Source organism: Lissotriton vulgaris, chromosome 3_1 (genome assembly GCF_964263255.1).
Source record: "Lissotriton vulgaris chromosome 3_1, aLisVul1.2, whole genome shotgun sequence".
Classification (NCBI taxonomy): Eukaryota; Metazoa; Chordata; class Amphibia; order Caudata; family Salamandridae; genus Lissotriton; species Lissotriton vulgaris.
In genome coordinates, this window is record NC_141689.1 from 6,353,584 (window position 1) to 6,381,003 (window position 27,420).

The 27,420-nt window shown below is 49.5% G+C and overlaps 1 protein-coding gene across 1 annotated transcript in view; it reads left to right on the plus strand.

Annotated features, from left to right (window-relative positions):
- Positions 1-2,328: 2,328 nt before the first annotated feature.
- The window catches only part of LOC147725804 (histone-lysine N-methyltransferase NSD2-like), a 262,511-nt gene continuing 237,419 nt past the window's right edge, over positions 2,329-27,420 (plus strand). The window contains exon 1 of the mRNA XM_086959981.1: positions 2,329-2,437. The gene's annotated coding sequence lies outside the window, so the exon portion shown is untranslated. The remainder of the gene's footprint in view (positions 2,438-27,420) is intronic.

Consider the following 27,420-nt stretch of genomic DNA (forward strand, 5'->3'; position numbering starts at 1 on the left):
AAAACTTAGCAAACCTGGAAATCCCCGCTTGCTATGTTTTGATTAGTAATGGAACTCTAATGAGCAACTGATAACTGTCACTTCCTAGTGACATCTTTAATTGACGTCTTATGTCCAGCAAACTTGCGTCAAACCCGGCACCTGTCAGGTATAAATATTACCAACGTTGCCTTAAGCAATGAGCGAACATGTTGCTGATGCCAGCTGCCTGCATGACCCCGTGTTGGTAAAAACTAGCACTCTGTCGCTGCAGCCTGCTATCCTGTGGTGGTGAAGCTGCTGATTACCATTATCGCCGCTAAAGCGCGACCTATGGTGCAGTACGCTTGAGGAGCCGTGCAGCCGTCCTCTGCGAAGACATCCAGCCCAGCTGCCCGCGGACGCTGTCACCCCTCCTTCCTCGACGCGCTGAGAGAAGCCGCTGCCTTTCTCGTGCAGAGAAATCCAGTCCCGGCGCTTCCAGTTTACCCTCGCGGGTGACTGGGATATCGAGAGAGACCCCTGAAGGAGATACCAATCCTCCATCATTCTATTCAGAGGTATGGTGTTGACTAAACCCTTAGACGAGAATTCTTGAAACAAACCTTGGCAAAACCAACTTAACTTAAGCTACTTACTTACTCCCCCTTCTCACGTGTTAGGCTTAGGTCAGGCACACTGGGGTAGGCTTAGTTAGAAGCACCAGTTGAGTATGTTAGCCTAATGTATATATGACTGTATATATGTTTTATTACTTTTAAACCATTGTATGGCTAAGAAACCATATCAATGCTTTTACAGTTCTATTTCGCAATACTTATCTTACTGTACGTACTTTTCATAATAACAGTTATTGCAATTGTGGCAATACATTTCTCTTGTACGAGAAGAAAGACTGTTCAATAAATGATAACCCTTTATTGACTAACGCCCGTCTCTCTATTCTCTACATACCGTGAAAGTAAACTGCACTAGACTGACTGAGTGAAATCTGTGTCTATTGTTTCACACGACCCTAGAGATCGACTCTTGATCTGAGGAGCAAAGTTGTCATGTTGCACGGTTGTTGGAAAACTGAATCCCTTCTTGTCTGTGCCAAGGAAGCTGATCACTTCCTATGCAGAGAAGAAAGTTTCCAGTGACCTCTGAGCTAGTTGGTAACACAACCCAATTAAGTTTAGCATAGTCAGTGGAGGCCTGGAATATAAGCAGTTCCACGTCGATACTACTGTTTATGTTATTCCAATGCGCAGGGCCTAGTGGGAAACTAGGAACTACACTACATGGTGTGTGCTGCAACTATTATAAAAGTCGTTAAGTATCATCATGTCTTGCCTTGATCCCCGCCCCTAGCCCCGCCCACTCACTACACCTCTTGCGCATTTTAATGAGTACCTGCACTTATTTTTTCCCATTTAAAGCACTGTTGTGGAGATGAAGGGGTTAAAAAACAAACAAAGCCTCCTTGACATGTAAATGGTCTTTAAAGACCTGTGAAGTGCTCGGGTGCAGCTGTGTGTGTGTGTGTGCGCCCGGGAAGGTGTCTCTGCCCGGGCTGACACACGCGCCCGCCTTGAAGCCCTCCCTGCGAGAGCCAAGGCTCATGTTTGGGTGGGCCTGGCCCACCCTCAAGAACCGGGCCTGCTTCTGCATCAAGAGCTCTTATCTCGGCATGCAACCGGTTCGTTTGAATAGTAAAATGAAGGTGTTGTATTAGTGCTTCCACATTTAAAGCAAAACATTATGTTTTTAAATGACTTCTACAATAAATGGGTATTAAGCTAATATTTATGTAGCTGTCGCTCGTTAAAATAATCATTAAAAAAACAAAAACAATAGTAATGGATGGGGACAAGAAAGCAGAACTAAACTAAAACTACAAGTCCCAGAATGCCCCGTGACATATGCCTGCGAGGAAGCGTGCGTGCTGTTTGAATGGAGCCCTGTGGCAGCCGTAGAATGGGCCTCGGGCGCCCTTATCTAAGATGTCGGCCGTCCTCGGAAGACAACAGTGCCCTTATCCAAGATGGCGGACATCCTCTGAAGACAACAGTGCCCTTATCCAAGATGGCGGCCGTCCTCTGAAGACAGCAGTGCCCTTATCCAAGATGTCGGCCGTCCTCGGAAGACATCAGTGCCCTTATCCAAGATGTCGGCCGTCCTCGGAAGACAACAGTGCCCTTATCCAAGATGTCGCTTGTTCTCGCACGACAACCGTGCCCTTATCCAAGATGTCGCCTGTTCTCGAAAGACAACAATGCCCTTTTCCAAGATGTCGCTCGTCGTCAGAAGACAACAGTGCCCTTATCCAAGATGTCGCCCGTAGTCGGAAGACAGCGGTTGGCGTCTGATTCCCTCACCCAAGATGGCCGCCGCCGGGCCAGTGTTCGGACGCTGCGAGAGGAACAAAGACCCCCGAGGACAGCGGCGGAGCTGGAGGGGCCGGGGCGGAGAGCAGGTGAGCGGGGCAGGACCGGGGGGAGCAGGACAGGGGCGGAGGGGGGGTGCAGAGGGGTGCAGGATTGGGGGGGGGAGGTGCAGGACTGGGGGGGAGAGGGGTGCAGGACTGGGGGGGGGGGGAAGAGGCGCAGGACAGTGGGGGGAGAGGTGCAGGACAGTGGGGTGGAGAGGTGCAGGACAGTGGGGGGGAGAGGTGCAGGACAGTGGGGGGGACAGTGGGGGGGAGAGGTGCAGGACAGTGGGGGGGAGAGGTGCAGGACAGTGGGGGGGAGAGGTGCAGGACAGTGGGGGGGGGACAGTGGGGGGGAGAGGTGCAGGACAGTGGGGGGGAGAGGTGCAGGACAGTGGGGGGGAGAGGTGCAGGACAGTGGGGAGAGAGGTGCAGGACAGTTGGGAGGAGAGGTGCAGGACAGTGGGGGGAGAGGTGCTGGACAGTGGGGGGGAGAGCTGCTGGACAGTGGGGGAGGGCGGTGCAGGGCAGGGCAGTTGGGGGGCAGGGGGGAGAGGTGCAGGGCAGTTTGGGGGGGGGAGGTGCAGGACAGTGGGGGGAGAGGTGCAAGACAGTGGGGGAGAGGTGCAGGACAGTGGGGGGGGAGGTGCAGGAAAGTGGGGGGAGAAGTGGAGGGGAGAGGTGCAGGACAGTGGGGGGGTGGAGGACAGTGGAGAGATAGAGAGGTGCAGGGCAGTGGGGGGGGGGAGAGGTGCAGGACATTGGGGGGAGAAGTGCAGGACAGTGGGGGGGGTGGAGGACAGTAGAGGGGAGGTGCAGGACAGTGGGGGGGGAGGTGCAGGACAGTGGGGGGGAGAGGTGCAGGACAGTGGGGGGGAGAGGTGCAGGACAGTGGGGGGGACAGTGGGGGAGAGGTGCAGGACAGTGGGGGGGAGAGGTGCAGGACAGTGGGGGGGAGAGGTGCAGGACAGTGGGGGAGAGGTGCAGGACAGTGGGGGGGGGACAGTGGGGGGGAGAGGTGCAGGACAGTGGGGGGAGAGGTGCAGGACAGTGGGGGGGAGAGGTGCAGGACAGTGGGGGGAGAGAGGGGAGAGGTGCAGGACAGTGGGGGGGAGAGGTGCAGGACAGTTGGGAGGAGAGGTGCAGGACAGTGGGGGGAGAGGTGCAGGACAGTGGGGGGAGAGGTGCTGGACAGTGGGGGGGGAGAGGTGCTGGACAGTGGGGGAGAGAGGTGCTGGACAGTGTGGGAGGGCGATGCAGGGCAGTTGGGGGGCAGGGGGGAGAGGTGCAGGGCAGTTGGGGGGGAGAGGTGCAGGACAGTTGGGGGGCAGAGGTGCAGGACTGGGGAGAGAGGTGCAGGACAGTGTGGGAGGGCGGTGCAGGACAGTTGGGGGGGGGGAGGTGCAGGGCAGTGGGGGGGGGAGGGAGGTGCAGGACAGTGTGGGGAGGGAAAGATCTCCTTGGTTGCGGCTAGGTCCGGTTGTCTGTCAGGCCTCCAATGCTGTTGTTTAAGGACAGGGACAGTCCCGGAGTAGCTGCGCGCCATATAAATAACCTTCATTCATTCATTCGCTTGACATGTCTGGTTTCACTGCTTTTATCAGAGGTGGCTGGAGTTGCACTATGTTGAATTCTGCGGAGTTGCATAAAAACTCTTTGGAGCGACCCCCCCCTCTGTTCCCCCTGCAAAGATGCACACAAGGCGCCCTCGCACTCAGGCCTGCCACTCGGCGGAGGGCCATTAACTCACTGACGCGGCGGCTCAGATTGTAGCTAGTTTGCATGCGCGGGCGTCTGTAACTATGCATGTCCTCAGATGAGGCAACAGTGCCTAAATCGTTCTCTATGTATAGTGCCCCCCCCCCCCCGTCGCCAAAGTCTGAACGGTACAGGCTTTGCACTGCTCCCCCACCTTCCTCGACTCTAACCCCATCTGTTCCGTCAGCTACTTAGGGTGCAGCAGTTAAGCATGACATGAAGCGCTGCCCCCACGGTTGCCCTACCACCTCCTTATCTGAATCATCCGGCGGCCAGCCTAAGGGTGCCATCCATGCTATGTGGGAGGGAGACATCGGTCCCTACAACAGTCAAAGGGTGCCACTGCCAGCCCTTCTGCACTCAGGCTTCCCCTAAAAGTGAAACCCCAGCTTGGATAACTGCAGCCTAGGGGTCAGCCTGGCTGTACTGGAGCATTGGGTGTGGGTGGGGGCTGACAAGCCAAAGTGTCTCAAAGCCTGGGAGTGCCCCCTGCTCAGTCCCTGTTAGAATTGGGGGTCTCTGGTTGGCGCAGGTATGTACTTGCGACAAGCAGGGACCCTCTCCTCTAAGTCAGGGCGAAGGATTACCCTCTAAAAATAACCCCTGCTTACCCTCTAGGTAGTGTGGCGCAAGCAGTCAAGGCTAATCTCTAGAGCACATAGGGTTAAACATTTGCAGCATCACACACAACAACCACTAACCCACCACACAATGACACTAGACTGTAGGTTGTGTAAAAATATATCTTTTATATATCTTTAAAGCAAGGTTGTAAATACAGTCTTTGTACAGTTCAAAATGGTTCCAGTTACTTGTTCAGGTTGTGTATATATTCTTCAAGCACTGCCTTGTAAATACAGTCTTTTCACCTTCCAGAAATGATTCCAGTTACTTATTCAGGTTGCCACAGTTCTTTATAGCAATAATTGGGGCCTTCTGCCCACTTCCATGAGGGTACCGTGCCCCCTAGCGCTTCTGTGCGCTTCGTAGCGCTCTAGTTCGCTTCGTACCGCTTCTCAGACGGGGCTCTATTAAACCTCATGCATCTAGTGTGAGTCGGCGTTCGGTGCGGACCCTGGGAGCCCCGTCGTACGAGGCGCACCCGGCTCTAGGGTGCAGCAGGACGTTGCAAACCTGTTCCTAGTCTACAAGGGAGCGCACCAGCCTCGGGGCCGCAGCAGGACGTGGTGAGTTAGCTCCGAGGGCACAGGGAGGCGTACCAGCTTTGGGTGCAGAGGCGAACGTTGCCACGGAGCTGGGAGTGCACGATGAGGCGTACTGGCTGGAGATGCCGGAGGGGGGGGTACGCTGAGCTCCAAGGGTTCACGGGCCTGGGACTCTGCGCACACGCTCCACTACTCGGCAAGCTCTCCGGTCAAAGGGCAGGACGCTCGCACCGTGGGGGCAACCAAGAGTAGAGGGTCGAGGCGGCAATGCCGGGGGTCGGCTCAGAGTCCCGCGTCGCGGTGTCTTCCTTCCTGGGCTGATGAGAGCGACGGCTCAGCTCGAAAGTTGGCCGCGGGCCGGGTCAGGGAGACAAAGCACCTCGGGGTCCTTCAAGAGGGGGCACACGCTGGGGGCGGCGAAGCTGCAGGGCACGTCAAAGGGGTCAAGACGGACTTCTCTGCACAACGCGCCGCAGGCGCTTTCCCGGGCACAGTTCACAAAGGAGCAAAAGCAGGCGCAGGGCGAGGCCTCTCCTCACGGTGCGAGCTACGGCTCGTTGGGGCGACAGTCAGGGTGCTTGGGCCAGCGAGGCTGGTCTTTGCGGTGCTTTTGGGGCCCTGGCAGGCGGCAGTCACGGTGCTTGGAGGGACGGTAGTGCCCTGGGCCTCTCAGGGGGCACGGTGGTTGATAACAACGCGCTCCGTTGTTCCCAAGTAGAAGTGCAGGGGGAAGGCAGCCCTCACAGCAGTTCCTCATTCAGGGGGGTAGCGCCCAATGTTCCTGGGGCGCAGTTCAGGGGGCAAGTTCCACAACAAGCCCTTGGAGATCTTTGTAGGAGTTTGGCACAAGTTCAAAATAAAGCAAAGTCTTTCTTCTCCTGCTCTCCTTCAGCAGCAAGGCACCCACCACAGGCCAGTCTCTTGGGGTCAGAGTCAGTACTTCTCCATGCAGCTTCCCGGGTCCTCCTCTTAAGGCAGAGCTTCTACTTTGCGCAAACAGGATCTAATTTACAAGGAGCAGGGCTCCTACTTTTATACAGAGTTTTCTTTGTTCTCCCAGACCAGGGGGGCCTTTGCATAACTCCATTCAGTCTCTGAGCACTTGTTGGGTGTACTCTGGTGTCTTCTTTCAGTGTGAGGGGCAGGCACATCAGACGCTCCGCAGGAGGTGGAGCCAGCATTGTGTGGACAGGGACAGCCAGGAGTACCTTGATGACAGTGCTTCGTCCTTCCTGGGCCTGGTGCCGGCTGAGTCATCAGTCGCTCCCCAGGGGGCAAAGCCAGCATTGTGGTGGCAGAGCACTGCCTGATTGAGTCCAGGGGCACTCCTACCTCCCACTAAGGTGTAATCCTTGCATTCACCACCTGTCATCCCCCAGCCCTGTCACTCACACATCCCAAACAGTCAGATACACATCCAAGCAGAGGCGGGCTGAAATGGTTAGGCAAGCAAATGCTAACTTCTAAAAGTAGCATTTGCAAACACAGGATATTAAAATAAACTTTACTAAAATAAGTATTTTATTATTCTGAGTCCAGGCATACTAAACTTTACTTTCTACCATGTTCCCTGAGCCTGCTGGGATTATAGAGTGTAATAATTCCAGCAGCCCATCTGACCTAAAGAGAACAGGTAGCCGTACAATAGTGAAAAACGAATTTGGCTGTAATTCACTATTAGGACATGCCACACACATCAGAGCATGTCCTACCTTACACTTACAATGCACCCTGCCCTTGGGCCTACCATAGGGGTGACTAATATGAAGTTAAGGGAAGGTTTAGGGGCTGGCAAGTGTGTGCACTTGCCCAGCCAGCATGACAGTACCAGACTGCACGCAGGTTCTGCAATGGCAGACCTCAGACACATTTTGCTAGGCCGCTTCTGTGGGTGGCACATCCAGTGCTGCAAGCCCACTAGCGGCATTTGTATTTACAAGCCCTGGCACCCCTGGTGCACTCGACTAGGGACTGACAGTAAACCAAATAAGCCAAACATGGACACCAATCAATGTAACAATTTACAACAGTGAGAGCATATGCACTTTAGCACGGGTCAGCAGTGGAAAGTGCCCAGAGTCCTAAACCAACAAAAACAGGTCAGAGGAAATATAGGAGGAAAAAGGTAAAAAGTTTAGGGATGACCCAGCAGGAAGGGCCAAGTCCAACAGACCCTATTCAGTGCCCGGACTTCAGAGGGTTTCAGGGATTCTAGGGTACTCAGAGACATTTGGTTGCGTCTCTGAGCTCTACTTTGTCCCCGGGGTCTGCTGATACGTTTGGAACAGTAGGAGGCCCCAGTGGTGAGGGAGTGGTTAGAGCTGGTGAATTGATTGTGGCCCGAGGGAGGTACGTACCATTGGATAAATATGCAGGGCAGGATTCATTCTGGCACGATGCTGGTGTCACACAAATGAAATCTGAACAGGAAGCACTTAAAGAAGTAAAGAAGGCAGGTGCCCAGGTTGCCTGGAGTGGGCTGGCCTGGCAAACTCCGCTACGCTATGTGGGAGGCGGAGTCGTTTGCTGAACTCTGCGCTTCGTGCAGGGAACACTTTGCAAACTCTGCCAACTTAACACAATTCACCGCCCACACCCAGCTTTCATATTCTAGCACTTCCTCACCTTTAATAACTAGTAGGATTTAGGTAGATCCAAATGCTTATTTATTTGTGTTGGTACATTCAACTACCCACACGCAATCTGAGATATTAATCCGCTTTCCATTTGGTGAGCATTCATTTGCAGTCATGTTTGCACCGCACTATAGTGGGAGACACAATGGGTCTTGCAGAACTATAGTGACATTTAACTTGCAGTCCTGGTTACACCTGGTACCATATTCATTAGACTTGTATACAAGTTACATATGCCAATTCAGGGTAAGCACATTTTAGCATGTTGAAAGGAGGAACACTGGCGCCTTATTACTGGTTAGCCAGAGTAAAATGCACCCAGTTGTACTGGCAGTGCTAGAGGCACTCATAAGTATTCAAACCGTGCAATGACCTTTGACTCCCTTTTTGTTTTAATTGACATTTGGTGTGCATGTGCCCTTTTCCTTGAAGATTTCTCTTGCTTCTCTTTGTAGGTTTAGAGTGGGAGCTTTCACAGAGTAGAACAGACATGCCAGGAACAGAACATGTGGGATGTGCACATGAAAGCATGAGAGAGAGAGATGTAGAATGCACTTCCTGGTCTCGAAGTGCAGTGTTCTAAGCAGTGGTGCTCAAATGTGCATTATGTTGTACATTGGGAGATGAAGTGTGCCATGCTATAGGCAGTGGTGCACAAATGTGCATTGTGTTGTGCATTGGGAAGTATTATGAAGTTCTTACTATTGGCTTTGACATGCCCTCATGTCAACTTGAATCTTGTCAGCTAGCCTGAGCTTTTGCGCACACAGGCAGGTTCTTGGATTACTCAAATTGTTTGGACTATTCACGTTCCAAGGTTGTTTTAGGCTTTCATAAGCTTTGCTGGGAGAATGTGTGGGAATTGTGATTGGTACCTTTCAGAGCAGAGACTTTTGTTGCCAGAGAAATGTGTGGTGTGCAGCTCTGTCTCCGAGTCAGAATACAGGGGCCTGGTCAGCTTCTGTCTTGACCTTGATACAGACCAGTACGGTCAACTTGGTTTTTCATAACAGAAGATAGGAGACAAGGTTTCTAGAACCTTTGCCTCATGTTGAGTAAAGGTATTAAAGGCGGGGGATCTTGGCACCCAGACGGGCGCTCGCTTGTGGGGCAGACGTGTTGTCACAAGGAAACTTGGGTCCCAATCAAGAATCCTGCCTGGGCTGTCAAAGGGCTCCCCCGGCTTGAGTTGGCAAGGATGTTGAGTGAACGATCGGTGAGATGTTTAGTTTTTGAGTATTGACCTTGTGATGTGTGAGTGAGTTTGTGTGCACATCCAAGCCTCCAGTGGTTGTAATCATCAAAGGTGTTTTCATTGTGACGTGTGAGTAACTGTGTGCACATCCAAGTCTTCAGTGGTTGTTATCATCTGATGTATTTAGTGTATATATCTTTCTTATTTCTTGCAGGACGTCGAATATTATCTGCTTGTGTTTCATCTCATGTTATTATCCATGGATTTAACAGTTGCATTTGGTTGCTTGTCTGTCTGTCTGTCTATCTATCTATCTATCTATCTATCTATCTATCTATCTATCTATCTATCTATCTATCTATCTATCTATCTATCTATCTATCTATCTATCTATCTATCTATCTATCTATCTATCTATCTATCTATCTATCTATCTATCTATCTATCTATCTATCTATCTATCTATCTATCTATCTATCTATCTATCTATCTATCTATCTATCTTCGCCAGTAGGTAGTTATAGTTAGGACCTAGTTACCAAAGGGAAATCGCAACATTCTATTCCCAATAACTTTGGCGCCGATTGCCGAATCTGCGCGAACTTTTCAAAACTCGTGGGGGGCTCCGGTCCGCTCCTATCTTGAAAGTTTCGTGGTGATTCGGCAAGCGGGGGCCGAGAAAAAAGGGGGCTCCCAAAACGTGTTTTCCCCATGCAATTTTCCATAGGAAACTTTAGACACGGCCACAGCCTGAACTGCTGAACGGAATTACACCAATTTTGCCAAAAAGGTAGCCCTTGGTTCATAAAGAGACCTTTTTGTTAAATGGTGTAAATCCATTGAGTAGCTGCTGAGAAAATCTAAATTAAACAAGCATTTACAATGCAATGGTTTCGCCTTTGAAAAAGTTAGAGCTATTGGCATTGTAAATGACAACATTTGTATTTATGTATTGGTTTTGAAAACAGATAAATAAATGGCATTGTCATTTACATTGCCATTAGCTTAATCTCTCGCAAATGTGAGACCTATTGTACCCTATGGACGAGCCCAGCAGACAGCAATTACTACCACACACACACACCCAGAGCGCCACACACACACGCACACACACACACACACACACACACCCAGAGCCACACACACACACACCCAGAGCCCCCCACACACACACCCAGAGCCCCCCACACACACACCCAGAGCCCCCCACACACACACCCAGAGCCCCACACACACACACAGACACACACACCCAGAGCCACACACACACACACCCACACCCAGAGCCACACACACCCAGAGCCACACACACACCCAGAGCCACACACACACACCCAGAGCCACACACACACACCCAGAGCCACACACACACACCCAGAGCCACACACACACACCCAGAGCCACACACACACACCCACCCAGAGCCACACACACACACACCCAGAGCCACACACACACACACCCAGAGCCACACACACACACACCCAGAGCCACACACACACACACCCAGAGCCACACACACACACACCCAGAGCCACACACACACACACCCAGAGCCACACACACACACACACCCAGAGCCACACACACACACACCCAGAGCCACACACACACACACCCAGAGCCACACACACACACACCCAGAGCCACACACACACACACCCAGAGCCACACACACACACACCCAGAGCCACACACACACACACCCAGAGCCACACACACACACCCAGAGCCACACACACACACACACCCAGAGCCACACACACACACACACCCAGAGCCACACACACACACACACACACACCCAGAGCCACACACACACACACACACCCAGAGCCACACACACACACCCAGAGCCACACACACACCCAGAGCCACACACACACACCCAGAGCCACACACACACACCCAGAGCCACACACACACACACCCAGAGCCACACACACACACCCAGAGCCACACACACACACCCAGAGCCACACACACACACAGAGCCACACACACACCCAGAGCCACACATACACCCAGAGCCACACACACACACCCAGAGCCACACACACACACCCAGAGCCACACACACACACCCAGAGCCACACACACACACCCAGAGCCACACACACACACCCAGAGCCACACACACACACCCAGAGCCACACACACACACCCAGAGCCACACACACACACCCAGAGCCACACACACACACCCAGAGCCACACACACACACCCAGAGCCACACACACACACCCAGAGCCACACACACACACCCAGAGCCACACACACACACACACCCAGAGCCACACACACACACCCAGAGCCACACACACACACCCAGAGCCACACACACACACACCCAGAGCCACACACACACACACACCCAGAGCCACACACACACACACCCAGAGCCACACACACACACACCCAGAGCCACACACACACACACCCAGAGCCACACACACACACACACCCAGAGCCACACACACACACCCAGAGCCACACACACACACCCAGAGCCACACACACACACCCAGAGCCACACACACACACCCAGAGCCACACACACACACCCAGAGCCACACACACACACACCCAGAGCCACACACACACACACCCAGAGCCACACACACACACACCCAGAGCCACACACACACACCCAGAGCCACACACACACACACCCAGAGCCACACACACACACACCCAGAGCCACACACACACACACCCAGAGCCACACACACACACACCCAGAGCCACACACACACACACCCAGAGCCACACACACACACACCCAGAGCCACACACACACACACCCAGAGCCACACACACACACACCCAGAGCCACACACACACCCACCCAGAGCCACAACACACACACCCACCCAGAGCCACACACACTCAGAGCCACACACACACACACACCCAGAGCCACACACACACCCCCAGAGTCACACCAATGCTTGTCAATTAGGAGCATATTAATATTCAATAATACACTGACGATCTTAACTTCAGAGGAGAAATGCATTGCAAAATGAACTTTTGTTTTCATCATAATTATTAATTATTGTATTGTTCCACATAGAATTAACATGTTTCAGTTGACCACAGAGACCATTTCTTGGAGAAAAAAAACAGCAGTAGGATGAACCAGAAGATGGGCAAAGACATAACGGTTAGGCAATGGAGAGCTTGGACCTTGCTTGAACACACAACTGGATATAAGGCCTTACCTCATACTCTACTGTCGAAGGGATTTTCCAAATAACATTTCCTGAACTCATGGGTATCAAAACCAAATGTTTTCAGAATCCCTTGCTATTTTTGTGAACAGATGCCACAGGCCAGCAACCTGCACTGAAAAGTGTTCCGGCTCCCTGTGCAGTCCACAATCCGCCACTTCGATGGTCAGATCAACATCTTGGCCACGGTCCTATAAGGACACATCAAAGAGCGTGGTCAAGGTCACAACATTTATAAACAATTGCTGTTTGAGATGAACGCAAAGAATTGTAAAAATTATGGGCCTCATTTATGAGCCCTTGCGTCACTTTTACGCCGCCGGTGCGTCACTTTTTGTGACGCACAGCAGGCGTAAGACTGACGCAGGCCCTTTCACATGAGGCTTTCCCCATGTGAAAGGACACATTGCTGGAGTTGCGTCACTTTTGTGACACACTCCAACAATGCATCACTTTTGCGCTTACAGATACGCCAGAAATACTGACGTATCTGTAACTCCTTGCGACATGATGCGTCACATATTAAATATGACGCATCAGGAATGTCGCAAGGAGTGTGCACTGAGAAGTGACGCATCGCTGCTTTCACGCAGCGATGCGTCATTTCTCATAAATGAGGCCCTATGTTATTTTGGTAATTCTCATTTGAAAGCATGCCTAGTATTACATTAAAAATTATCTCTGCCTAATGTCAGTTAAAGGAAAGCTAGGTGGGTCGTAGAAGTTTGTCTTTCTAAAAATTGGGTCGTCGTTCTAAAAAGTTTGGGAAGCGACTTCCTTCTGCGCTTGTAAACCAGGAATACTGTGCAAGTTTTTTTTTTTTGACAGTGCACTTAACCCCTTGTGGTAGGCTGAGCTGTAAGTAATTGCTGCTGACTCGCCAGGGGACTTGCATTTTCCATCAGGCTCCTCAAGGTGCTCGGGCTGACGTCAGAGTTCACCCCGGGAAGCGCTCGGTTTCATTCACAAATGATGCCAGTGTCATCGTGGGGATGACAGGCGTCGTGCTCGTGAGCAGCTCGGGGTGAAGGAAGGCATTGTGGTGACCTAATGCAGCCTTCCTGACAGGCTCACCTCTACGGAAGCCTCAGAGGTGTTTCCTCACATCTGACTCTCTTCCTGACCCTGGAGTTGGGAGGAATCAAGGCAACCTTTAAACATCTTTCCCTTTGGAAACCGCGCGCAAGAAGCCGAGACGCCCTGTCAGCAGCCGAGGGTCCCGTGTGACCCAGATGGAGAAGCCACTCTCTCTCCTCTTCCGGCGATGCGAGGCTGGGGACGGCAGCGCTGTCGCTTCTTAGCCGCACAAGTTTGGGAAGAAAGGGGCTCGTCAGTCCGCATAAGTGCTTGCATTTGTAGACAGGACTAACGCTCCTAGAAGCCCGTCTCCGCGCAGACAGGACGTGGAATGAGCCATGCCGGAACCCCGCTGACACAGTGCGAGCATCCCTGTGCCCTCGGACCCCGACAACGCGCTCTGTCCTCCGTGGAGCGTGTGACATGCGAGCGGCAGGATCAGGGGAACTTTCAGCGCCCAAACCCTGCGGAATTCGATTACAAAATGAGTATTGTTATGAAGCCGAGATCTCGCTCTACTAGCTCCTTGAGGGCGACAGATGGCGCTTACACAGTTCCTCTTACATACCTCCAGTCCGTTTTGTGGCTTGTATTATTATTTCTCTCAAATTGAACAAATAATGGAACCGAGAGATATGGCGACGTGCCCAGGATCACACTATTTCGTGAAGCGAGGTTGAGTGTGAGAGTTTGGTGCAGCTTTTCATGTAAGGCTCTGCCCTCTTTTCATGGCACGGTGTGTGTGCTTTGGCAACGCTTTTTGAGTCTGACGCGTATTGGAACGTACATAAACCTCCCAGATTTACTTTTGACTCGGAGCAACATTGCTTTTAAAGTCTGCCTTCAAGGACATAGCTCCTCCCTTGCTATTTTCTTCTCACCTTGCTTCACACTGCATGGCATACCCATTTCCTTTGCATTGTCCTCTGCTGATGCAAACCAAGTTGTTCTCAAGTATGAAGCGCTAAATAAATGTTTGCATTGAGTGCATAGTGTAACAAGTCAGGTCCCGGGCCGAAAGCCAATCACAGCGCGGCCCGGGGAATGACGTCACGGAGGTGTCCTGGGCCGGCAGCCAATCACAGCGAGGTCCGGGACACACGGCAACAAGGGGCGGGACTTAAAAAAAGACAGAGAAACGCCCCCGAATCGCGTTCCAACGGGGAAAGAGTGACTGACAGCCAATCTCTTCCAATGGCTAGCCTCCATTTATGGAGCTAGCCAAAGGAAGACAGAGGCGGGACTAAGCCCCACACTGTAGGACATAAGATTTCGCCTGGGCGGAGCACTAGTGCTCCGGCGAAACCTAAAAATATCTATCTATTAGCCCCCGGGTGGGCCAAGTCCCGGGGCATTGCCAAAAATAAATGCGGGTGCCCCGCAGCCCCGGGGACCGCCACCCCCAGAGCTTCTTTTTAAGATGTTATGGGGGGCCCTCAAAGGCCCCCACACGCCCTGGGGACCGCCACCCCAGGGGCTTTCTGAAATTATTGTGCGTGGGTCACACAGCCCCCCTGCTGCCCCGGGGACCGCCACCCCCGGGGTTTGTTTAAAAAAAACTAAATACCTGTGTGTGTGTGTGGGGGGGGGGGGGCTAAAGCTCAATGCAGTCTCAGCGCTATTTTAGCAACAGAAGGTCTTATTTCAGTTATTGCAAGCACAGAGAGAACCTGGAGCGACCACCACATTATCCAGTGTCAATGTAACTTTTCCAGGATTGAAACTGAAGCTCGTCTTCCTTCTGTCTTGTGAGTCTCAGAAACCTTTACACATTTGTATATGGCTGGGCCTGAATTGGGGTGGTGAAGTGACCTAAAGAACGACAATTCGACCCAGATCTGTGACTGAGGGGGGAGTGTCTGAAAAGTTACAGCGCTCTGTCCATCATCTCCTTGTGTTTGCTCAGATTAGGTGGCCTGTGCATCAAATCTATACCTATGTATAAAACGGAGCAGTTGCGGAATTGCACGATTCCAGTAGCCTTGCATGACACTCATCCTAACAAGAGCACAGGACTGATCAAATGGACCTGACAAATTAAAGGCCAATGTGTAACTGCCAAATCTCAGGGGAGCTAGTGGAAGAGTTAGTCTTCTCCCAGATGTCCAGCTTCATCGAACACAAATCTCCTCTGTGACATATGGTACTCAGGCCAGAGAGGCATGGAATCAGCAATAGCCTCCACGTGGAATAACCTTCAGAACTCTATTAAATTGAGCGTCCCAGCTGTACTACTCCTAGCCCCACTGCCAGCATTCAGCACAGTAGACCACCACCAACCACTGGTACAAAGACTAACCTAGAGAGAAAGAGGAGGTACTGTCCTCGACCGGAATACATACTACCTTACATTTACACCTTTCTGCTCAGTGCATTTACCCCTACGGTAGGTGTTGCTGAAGAATCGACTCCCTCCTCCGCTTTAGTGTATTCCTGTCCCCACTCCCTGACCTAGCCAGTTCCTTCAATCTCACTTTTGTTAACTATGCTGATGAGGCTCGGATCATCTTAAAACTTGAAAACCATTCAGTCTCGTCTTCCATTCTTTTGCTGCATTGGCTCCCTATGGATCGCAGAATTATGTTTGTTATGTTATGTTATATTGACTTTTTGAGCGCACAGCTGCCCCAGCAAAGGGGCGTCCCGGCGCTATATCTGGAAAGAACATAACAAACAAAGCAGAACACAGAAGGAAGCTAATAAGGCAGGGGGAAAAGATACGTTTTCACAGCTTTCCTAAATGCAAAAAGATTATCTAAGGAACGGATGTGAGCAGGAAGTGCATTCCATAGTTTGGAGGCCATCACCATGAACGATCGACCACCCAATCTGCATTTATGGAATCGGGGAACCAGTGCCAGATTTTGGCCAGCAGAACGCAGGCTACGCGAAGGAGTGTAGGGAGTCAAAAGATGCTGAAGGATGGCAGGGGTATCAGATTTCAAAATTTTGAAGGCAAAACATAGCGCCTTAAATTCGATACGTCTGATGATTGGCAGCCAATGAAGTTTGGAAATTGTGTTACGGCCTGAGCAGAAACGCGGGAGGCCCACGAGGGCTCTAGCTGCCGCATTCTGGACCCGTTGGAATCGCAGGACTTCTGCCTGATTAGCACCTAAAAGTAATGCACTGGCATAGTCAAGTCTGGATAATACGCTCGCTTGAACCACCATCTGGCGGGTGGGGGCGTCAAAAAATTTGAGGATGGGCCTCAAGCCGCGTAAAATGCCAAAGCACGTAGATGCCGTCTTTTTGGTGTGGCACGAAAAAGTGAGTTTGGAATCCAGCCACTCATAATCTGCCTCACTCATAATGCCTACTATGGCCTTGGCGCGGTGGGCACTAGGGCCTTATTTCCGCTTTATGCTCCCACAAGGAATCTCAGGTCAGCAAGAAAAAATCTTCTCATTGTCCCGAGGTTTAAAAGGATGAGATGGGGCGGGAGAGCTTTTTCAGCTGCTGCTGCAAACGTGTGGAATTCCCTCTCTGATAAACTCTCGGGTCAACGTTCACATTCACCCTCCCGAAAGACTTCAAAGACCTGGCTGTGCCCTGAGAGGCTGGTTTGAGTGCGACCTCGTTCGCCTGCAGATTGCTCTGTATTCAGCGCCTTGATGCCCTTGGGCTAAGTTAGCGCTTTAAAAGTTGTATATTCATTCATTCAAAACCCACCAGACCTCCCGCCTAAGGGCTGCATTTTTGCCAGCCAACTAATGGATGCTAAAAAATCACTTTGAGCATAACTTTAAAAAAAAGCATTGGCATAGCCAAAAGGTCTCGCCTTTGGGATATTATGAGTGTTTAGCTACGCAACGGTTGATGTTGCACCAAGGATATTGTGCTGCATAATTAAATACTTATAAGGTCCCAAAGGCGAGACCTATTGGCTATGCCAATGCTTGTTTTCTAGGGGAGTACTTTTTCAACTGGGCAGCAAGTGCCTTCAGTGTGCTGGGTCTGAGTTGGTTACTGAGTGCACTCCATACCCCCCCCAGTGGACTACAGTGGTGAGCACCAGCATCAGGTGTTACATATTGGTGACTAACATGCACGCACAAAGGTGTCTAGTCCCACCCTCTACTCTACACCCCATGCTTGTGCACAAAGGTGTCTAGTCCCACCCTCTACTCTACACCCCATGCTTGTGCACAAAGGTGTCTAGTCCCACCCTCTACACTACACCCCATGCTTGTGTACAAAGGTGTCTAGTCCCACCCTCTACACTACACCCCATGCTTGTGCACAAAGCTGCTTGGCACACCTGGCGTTCACTGAGTGGTTCTAACCTCACTCACCTCACCCAACATGTCCAATATGGTCCAGACTTAAAATAATATTTTTTGAACCAAGCATGTCCAGAAACGACGGGAGGAAGCCAGACGAGCCAGTCCAAGTGGGATGGCTCAAAAAGAGAAAAGAATACGTCTGAAAAAGCTCTTTTCCAATGGCTGGCCACCGTTTAGCATAAACGGTGACGCCAGCCAATGGGAAAGAGGGGCGGGGCTTAAAGCCAGATACTGAAGCTCCCTCAAAAACAATAAATCTCGCCGAGCGAGCGGCTCATGTGCGCAGCCACGTCAGCCAAGACCTAAAAACCATAGGTTTCAGGGGTGTTATAGTTAGTTGGACATTTCACTCGTACAAAACCCTAGAAATTCCCCCGTTATAGTTAGTTCAGCTAACTATAACTCGCGCGCTTGCAATGCACTGCTGATGACGTCGCATATTACATCACTCATGACATGGTCAGTGATATCACTGATGCCATCACTCATGACATCCCAAATGACATCACTGATGACATCATCCATGTGATAAATTGATGCATCTTCTCACACCCTAATACAACCTTTGATACACCCACTCTAAATTACAGACTGCCAGTCTCAAAACCATAGACACTCTAACAGCAATAACTACATACACACTCACTGATTCTTAGGTTTACACACAAATCCACTTGCTCACCCATACAGTCACTCATACTTATGGTCACCCAGTACAGGACTATCATATGCACTCATACGCTTATACGCTTATATAAACACTCACACACCACCACTCATCCATAGAGGTACTCACACACCTAGTCAGTCATGGAAATAATTAATCACACTGCTGTTTACTCACCTATAGTTATGCACACACCAGCTCAAACACTCATACAAATACTAGCACATTGTTATGCTCTTATACAATCACTGATACAAGCACACTCTTATCCATACAGCCACTCTCAGAATCACACACTCTACTTATAGCCATTTAGATACTTCAACATACATAAATACCCCCTTTCACATATGTAGTTACTCACACATGTACCACTGAGATATACATTCACTCACTAACACACCTATACACACACTCGCCCATCCATACAGTCCATCACAGATGCACTCTTGAAACTATGCACCCAGTGAATCACCCACTTACACATCTATGCACAGTCACACACACCCCATCCACATAAACACTCAGGTGCCCATACCGTCCCGATCACGCGCTGAATGCTAATTGGCTGTCAAGTGGTTGTCAACATTCGAAACCTGGAAGTGTTGGCAGCCATTTTGTGCCTCGGTAGAAATTAGTGGAACAAGTGTTCAAAACGTGTAAAGGGGGCAGGTTAGAAATATCTTGACCCGCTAGACCTGCTTAGGGGGTCCCACAAGGACCCCTATGGCCCCCCCAAATATTTGTTGTTGTTGAAAAAACAGAAAAATGTGGCTGGGTTAATGGATCCGCCGTAAAAAAATAAAAACGAAGCGCGAGCTCTTGTTTCAAAATTAGGTACCTGGGAGGACCAAATCCTGGGGTCTAAAATATTACATTTGATGGGGGTCCAGAGGGGCCCTGTAGCCCGGGAACCGCCATTCCACGGTGCGATGGGGGGGCTGAAAGGTACTCTTCCCCCCTCGCCCCCCCCCCCCCAGTAGAATACTTGGGTAGGGGGGCTTTAAGGTCTTCTCCAACCCCGGGGAGCGCTATTCTTCGGGGTTTTCAAAAAATGGGTGGGCTCAAAGGTCCGTCTAAGCCCCAGGGATTACCACCCTCGAGGTCTTTTTATATGTTGGGAGGGGGGCCGCATGGTCCCCATTCTGGAGCATTTGAAAGCCTTGGGGAACACCACCCCCTAGGACCGTCTCCTGCTGTGTCTTGGGGTGCCTATCCCCGGGACACTGCTGTTTGTTATGGCAGGGCGGGAGTCGAGGTTCCCGCTCTGTCATAGCAAACTTGAGGGCATATTAACAAGTGCAATTTCGCCGCAATTTTTAAAAAAAGCCAAAATTGCGGTGAAAATTATATCGTCCTATTTACTAGGCGACGCTAAGATGCATTAACGCATGTTAGCAGCCGGTTTGCTAATGGCTCGCCTCGTATCTCCAATAAGTTGCAATGTAGGTATTCCCAGAGGCAAGGTAGGTGTTCCTATGACAATCTAACATGGAAGAGGGAGGTACGACAACATGATTGTATTTACAAGGCGGCCCTGGATTTGAGGGCCGATAGCAAAACTCTTGCTAATTGCAGTTTATGTTGGATCCTAACATCTGTTCTGAAGTAGACTTAAGCATGTTTAATATGCGATGTGGATTGATATGTTAAGTCCACAGTCTTATATTAACAAGCTTTTCTCTTGCGAACAAGAATTATCGCTGTATTTCTTGTGATATTGGGGGCATATTTACAAGGACAGCGTTAAAATTATCGTCGCTTTAGCGTTAGGAAAGTGCCGTTAAAGCGGCCATAATAGGCTTTATAATAGGCTTTTGAGAATAGGTGAGAATTCCAATAGAAGCCCAGGTTTACACCAGAACATTTTAACGCTGTCCTTGTAAATATGCCCATTACAGACTCCTAATTTTACCGTAAAAAAATATCACCTACTACTAATTTTTATTCTTCCTCAGGATCCCATCCCATGGGCAAATATACAACGTTGGAGACTGTGGGTGGAGGCCCAATGTCCCTACGGTCAGAGTCAGCTCCCTGCGTCCTTCGGAAGCCACCATTACTTTTCCACACAGGGACCTGCTAATATGCAGCTCCCTGTGGGGAAAAGCAATCTGCTTTGCATTTTAAAAGAGAGACCAGGTTTTCGTGTTCTCTCTTTCAAAATGCAAACCAAGTTTGCTATGGCAGGGCGAGAGCCTCGGCTCTCACCCTGCCATACCAAACATCAGTGTGGAAAAAATCTTCCGGTAAGACAACAAAGGATTTTGAAGTCCATTATCGCAGTTTTAGCTGCAGTTTGCTGCCGCAAAAGCAGCGATAATTTTAACGCCGTTCCGTCTCTCATTTAAATAGGCACGAAGTATTTAGTGAAGTGCGCACTGTGAATCGTGAAGCATCAGTGTCTGATTGTGATCGATAAAGAATTGCCCATTGTTGAGTACAGAGTAGGCAAATTGTACATGGGGTTTTGTAACGTCAGTGGCTATTCCTCGAGCCCTCTCTTGAGGTTAATTCGAAGAGTTGTGTACTTCTTTTGCTCTTAATGTACACAGTGTTCTGTCATCTCAGTTTGCTTTCCCCCTCCGTCATGTAGAGGATCCTGGGTAAATATAACGGCTTCAGTACTGTAGAAAAGCAGATTTTCTCTAGTTATCATAAATCACTGCTTTGGCGTTAATCGCCTCTGATCTACTCGATTATTAGCTTAATCAAATAAAGAGGCAGGCGCTGGATATCTGGAAAGCGATGAACAGGTTTATTTCTCCGGAGGAGAACGCGTCCATTCGGACAAACGAAATGTCTTCTCGAGGTGCTCTAACTGTACCTCTGTGGCATAGCCTTATATATACAATCTTGACTGTTTATTGCAGGGTAACGCATTCCTGACAGTGGTTTATTACATCCCCGGAATCCCCGCTTCCAACTTGTTCCCACACATACTCAACAGCAAATGTCCCCCACCCTGGTCTCAGCAGGTGATTGTTATTGCGCCGCTGGGCATTCCGGCTGAAGTATGCGGGATCGGTCAGATCTAAGAGGGTTGTGTCATTGATTAATTCCGACCTCTTTGATGGGGAGGGAGTTTCTACTGTACGGGGCAATAAACTGTATCCGCAGAGGCTGGTTATTGCCTTGGACCGGATCGAACAGCCAGGTGCAGGGGAGGAGGTTATCGATGGGCCTGTTCGTGTGAGGGGGATGAAAGGACATGGGCGTTAGGCACGGGAAGTGCTCCGGGGCTGGGTCGTGCCGAGGATGCTTTATGACTCTAGCATATGTGTTGGGGGTTTGCAGGGCGCGGGGGATGCCTGTGAGGTCAGGGTGACGTGCTGGTGATCGGCAACGTACATAATGGCTGCGGTATCTAAAATAGGTGCCGTTTACGTGCATACGATGGCTCTTGTTAGGCAAGATGGCGCCGGGGATTGTCACGTCTGTCGATTTTATTTCAACAGTACAGCCAGCACCTTTGAACTCTACCCCCAAACTGCTTACTGCCTGTTACCATAGAACAGTTCATGGAACACTTAACTGAGCACACAGGTCACAAGCTCACCACACAATGTTGCTAATCCAAACAGCAAGTGTGTTGGACTTTTTTCCATAGGAACCGTAAATTGCAGCTACAGCCTCTGGTAAAGAGTTAGCCTCAGTATTACACTTCTAGTTATAAACATCATTTCTACTTTTGATTTTAAAATCTTCTCTAAGCAGATGATTATCACACTAAATATTAGTCAAATGTTGTCAGAAAAAGAAGACGTATACACTCAGTTTTTTTAAAATTAACTTTTATTAAAACCAATAAATAGAAACATAACTTTAACATACCAGTATATTAAACAAAATGTGAGATGGACTCCAGTGGTAGCAGTAACCGGCAAAACAAAAACAAGCATTGGAAATGCAATAGGTCTCGCATTAGAAAAGTTGGAGCTATTGGTTTTGTAAATGACAACTTTTTTTATGTGTTGGTCTTGAAAATAGCAAAATTAATAGCTTTGTCATTTACAATGCCAATACTTTTAACTTTTTCAAATGGGACACCTATATCATTTGTAATGCAACATGTTTTGTATGTACGTGACTTACATGTATTCATATTACAAATACAAATGGTTTTTAATTTTTTAAAATAATTAATACTTAAATAAAAGTTCTTGTAATTTGTAATAGCAATAGCTTAAACTATTGTAAATAACTTTTGTGAAGAATATGTTCAGTGTATTTTATTGTGACAAATGCAAGAACAGAGGTGAAATATTGATTTTACAAATAACAATGGCTTTTAATTTTTTTTCGAATAATTAATACTTAAATGAAAGTTATTGTAATTTATAAAGGCAGTAGCTTAAAGTAAATCCAAAAATAAAAAACCATAGTGTAATATGGAAACATTTACCGCCGAACTGAGAACAATGTAATGTGAAAGCTCTTCATATTAGTACAACTGCAGACCTTCTAATGTTGATTAAGTGCACTATAAAAAGAAAACTCAAAGGAATAAATCTGTGTCACTCGAGCCCTGCGATGGGGAGAGTGATTTCCATATTTAGAGCATTACATTAATAAATGTAATGCTTTGTCTCTTGTGCCAGAGCTTTGTCTCTTGTGCCCGTTTACACAAGCGATTGAGGCATGGTCTGTGGCAAGCGAAAACAAGGGGGAGGGGCATATCTGTGCCCAAAAAGATGAACCCCAGGACCAAACGCGAGGCCACCCCTTGATAAGCTGAAGGTCTGGGATCATTGGGAGTGTGTGGGGATGATTGCTAAACAGGACGTTCTAAATCCTTGTTTTGAGGTAATGTCTCTGTGCACAAACCAGCCTGCAGGCGCTGCAGCCAGGTCCTCTCCTAAAGTGATTGTAACATGGAATCTATGAAGCAGAGATTTGTTTTATTGTATTTACTGCCCTGGAGAACCGGGTTTACAAAAGGACAACAGAAGAAGAATGCCATAAAACGAGCCAAGCGTGTAATGCCCAGTGGTCCGGCTTGCAGCAGGCTGTGTTTCTCTGCACCACAAAGGAGCCGGCTAATGAGAGGTGCAATGCAGCCTGGAGAAACGCGAGAGACGGCCCGGCGGCCGTCAAAGTGAAAGTAAACAAGTTAAAAAAAATAAAAGTATTTTAACTTGTTCTTAGCTTTGTGCGCAGTGCACAGATATACATTATCCCCTGAGAGGCTGTTTTCCCGAAAGCTGTCTAACACAGATAACGGAGAAACAGTAGCTTTTCGGCAGCTATAGACTGTCCTGCTAATACTGCAAGGCCATTAGAAAGAAAGATGTAAAGCACCCTGTGATGGAACTCATGCTCAGAAAGCAGGCCAATCACTACGGAGAAAGGGATACAGTACGGCAGTCGCCCTCGAGTGTGGGGAACTGGGATGGAGTCTCGGCAATGACGCTGAACATCCTGTGATCCTGGGCAAATCAATTAATGTCCCTGCGCCTTACAAAAATAAATGTGTGTCCTCATGTAATGCAACTGGTGCTCATGTAAAGCGCTCTGATTCCTGATTCCGGTCAAGTTAGCGCTATATGAAACTCTATTAAAACAAGCCAATAAACTACTCCACAGATAAACATGTAGGAAATGATGTCATAGAAATTGCCATAACCAGTCTCAGATTGAGAGTCATTTATTCATTTGTGTTCTTTAATGTGTGCCACACTTCGGGCGGTTGCCGGGGCGTGTCGGGGTTATTGACCAGAGGACCATAGAGAAATGTGGTGAACTTAGGTGTAAATTATTCAGAAGTTACAAACATTTACCAATACATTTTATAGCACACCGAAGTTACAGTGAACGTTTTAAGCGCTGCAGAAAGTGTGTCAAAGGGCATCATTTATTCCTGTTCTTGCACAGGAGAGATAAAGTCAAGACATATTAAGGAAACTAAGATTAAAATTTAGAAAAATGATTTCCTTGTTTCATACAAAGAACTCCAGTCTCATGTTAGTTTGTTAGTTAGTAACGTAGGTGTAGTCTTGAAACTCTCCTAAGATATACCTATGCTTGTTCCTAAATTGCGCCTGCTAAGGGATTCTACTGACTGCTTCTCTCAAGCAGGTTTAGTTTATGACCTTTGTAGCAGGCATATGTGGATGGGGTTCAGCAAAAAGACCCGTATGGATGCTTTCACACGCCGAAGTTTGCATAGTTCACTCGATAAACTAAAAACACCAGTTTAGGACTAATCGATTCAAATATTATTGAAAAACATTTTTTCAGTCACTTACGAATATTTTTCCAATTCACGCTGTTTCTTCCAACTCTCCCCAAATCGAAGGAAAAACTTGCCGCCTTGCTGTAACTGCCTGCATACGTACGTCTAATATTCCAGTTTCAACGTAAAAGTGCAGTGTGAGGTGCACTCAAAAATGTTCAAATTAATCAAAAAAGTTGCACTTGAAAAGACCGCTGTGTAAGGGTTTTACTCGCCACGACCCTGACGCTCACAAGTGAAAGTAGAGAAAACCTGAGTGTGGCAGGTGGTCCATGTAAGTTATTCACTCGTAAATTAATTCTAGAACTCTAGTAAATAAGCGGTAACTGAGTGAGTAAAAAAAAAAGTTGACAGACCCTCACAACAGTGTCTCGTGCCCACTGCAGCCCCACCCGTTGTGAGTCAGTGGGTGGTCAAAACAGGAATCAAGGTTACTGGATTTAGATGGGTCTACTTTCGTGTCACAAAATTTTAGACAACACAAAATATACACAAACTTGGGGCACAGATTACATGAGAAAGTAAACAAAGGAAAAGATGTGAGGACGGGTGAATAACCATGGCAGTAAGCTGAGCGCATCAATACGCCTGCTGCGGGGACGGGTCTGTTATTAAGGTCACAGGGTCTCCGGTAGGACAAAATTGTAATTTCTCCACCAAGTGATGCGCTACATGGATATCACAAATCAGTCATGTCATGAATTCTAAAAACTTGTGTTTTCACTCTGGGCTGACTGCGGGTGACAAGCTTTGGTTAGAAGACCCGCACTTCCTTCTAGGGTGGAAGAGGAGAAGTGCTGCGAGTGCGGGTTGAACAAGACTCTTCATGTTCTATGATACTGTTCCGTTGTACTCTGTGCCCGCCTCTGCTGCAGGGCACACAGGGCTGCAACCTGGGGCGCCGTGAAATTACACTGCGATAAACTTAAGCAGTAGACTCTAAATGCTAATGAGAGACTTCCTTAAACAAGATACAGCCTGGCGCCGTCAAAGTGAAAGTACGGCTGGCAAAAACAAGACAGAGGGAGAGAAGGGGAGGGGGGAGGAGAAATGCGACACGGCGGGCAGGGGAGGGGGCGGAGCGGGGAGAGGGTGTGAAAGCAGCAGGGGCCTGGAGTGCGGCTGAGGGAACTGATGTGCACGCGCTTTTAAGCTCAATGCGCATGCGCATTGAGCTTGAATTTCACGGGCACTGCAAGGAATCGCCACGATTCCTTGCAAGTTGGTTAAAGACTGTTTAAGCCCCCATAGTCTCGCAAGCTCGATGCGCATGCGCATCGAATAGCGAGACCTAATGAAACATACGTCCTTAAAATTAGATCGATGTGATTGAATGAGGTGAGAGATTACATAATTACGAAAGGCAAGATCGTTTTTTTTCACATGCACACTGAGGGTAGTGCACCCCACCCCTCCCACAGAATCCCCCTCAACAGGAGTCTGTAGGGCAGCGCTGCTTGTAGGCTTAGGCCTATCTTGTGGTAAATGTTAGAATTGGGGGTCTCTGGTTGGCGCAGGTAGGTACTTGCGACAAGCAGGGACCCTCTCCTCTCAGGGCAAAGGATTACTCTCAGGAAATAACCCCTGCTCACTCTCTAGGTAGTGTGGCGCAAGCAGTCAAGGCTAATCTTTGGAGCACATACGGTTAAGCATTTGAAGTATCCCCCACAATGATCACTAATCCACCACACAGGGACACAAGACTGTAGTTTTGTTAAAATATCTCTTTTATATAAACTTTCAAGCAGGCTTCAAAATACAGTCATCAGGCTTCAGGATAGGTTCCAGTAATGTTTTAAAAATGCCACAGTTCTTATTTGCAAAATTCAGTTCTTTTAGGCAAGTTCAGTTGTTTTGGTCAAGTTCCTGGAAGGTACGGTGCTTACTAGCGCTTCTGTGCGCTTCGTAGCGCTTTTGTACGTTTCGTACGGCTTTCAGGGAAGAGCCCCACTATACCTCACGCTTCTCGCGTGAGCAAGCGTACGGTGCGGTCGATGTAGGGGAGAGGTACGGGGCGTACAGTTCGCTTGGAAGTAAGCGTACGCTGATTCTGACTTGAGTCGCAGCGCTCGCAGCGTAGGGTCGGTGCGAGGTGTATAGGGAGGAGCGCACAGGTCTCAGCGCACACTGCAGCTTAATACAGTCTCTGGTCCTTACGCGGCGCACAGTTCTTTACCTGGGTTCGTAGATCGGGGCAGACGGCTCTATGCTGATATCCTACGTCGGTATGCCGTCCTGGAGGGCGGGGTGGCGCGGAGGCCACAGGATCACTTCTCCATTGGTTGGCGGTGCTTCGGGGGACACAGGCTCACGAGTGCTGAGTCCTGGGGTCCTGAGGGGGGGGGTCGGTGCTGATGGGGAGTCTCAGTGCGGCTGGGCACACTTTGGCAGGCTCACGGCAGGGATGCGAAGCAGGCAGACGTCCTTCCTTGTGATGCGATCTCTGACGCGGGGGCCACAGCGTCGCAGTACTCGGACCGGACAGGTCCTCTCTTGCTGCGTGAGCTACGGCTCAGCTCTGGGTGGCAGATACGGTGTGCAGGCCAGACGGGGCTGGGCATTACGTTGCGGCTGCAGATTTTGGGCCAGATCACAGGTCACATGGCTCGGCGGGACCAGGGATGCGTAGCTTCCTTAGAGGGCGCGTTTACTCAGCGAACTCAGCTTCTCTTCGTGGGCACTGCAGGACAGGCAACACCATTAGCAGTTCCTCCTTCCGGGTGGGGGGTAGCGCCCAATGTTCCTGGGGCGCTGTTCAGGGGGCAGGCTCACACGCAA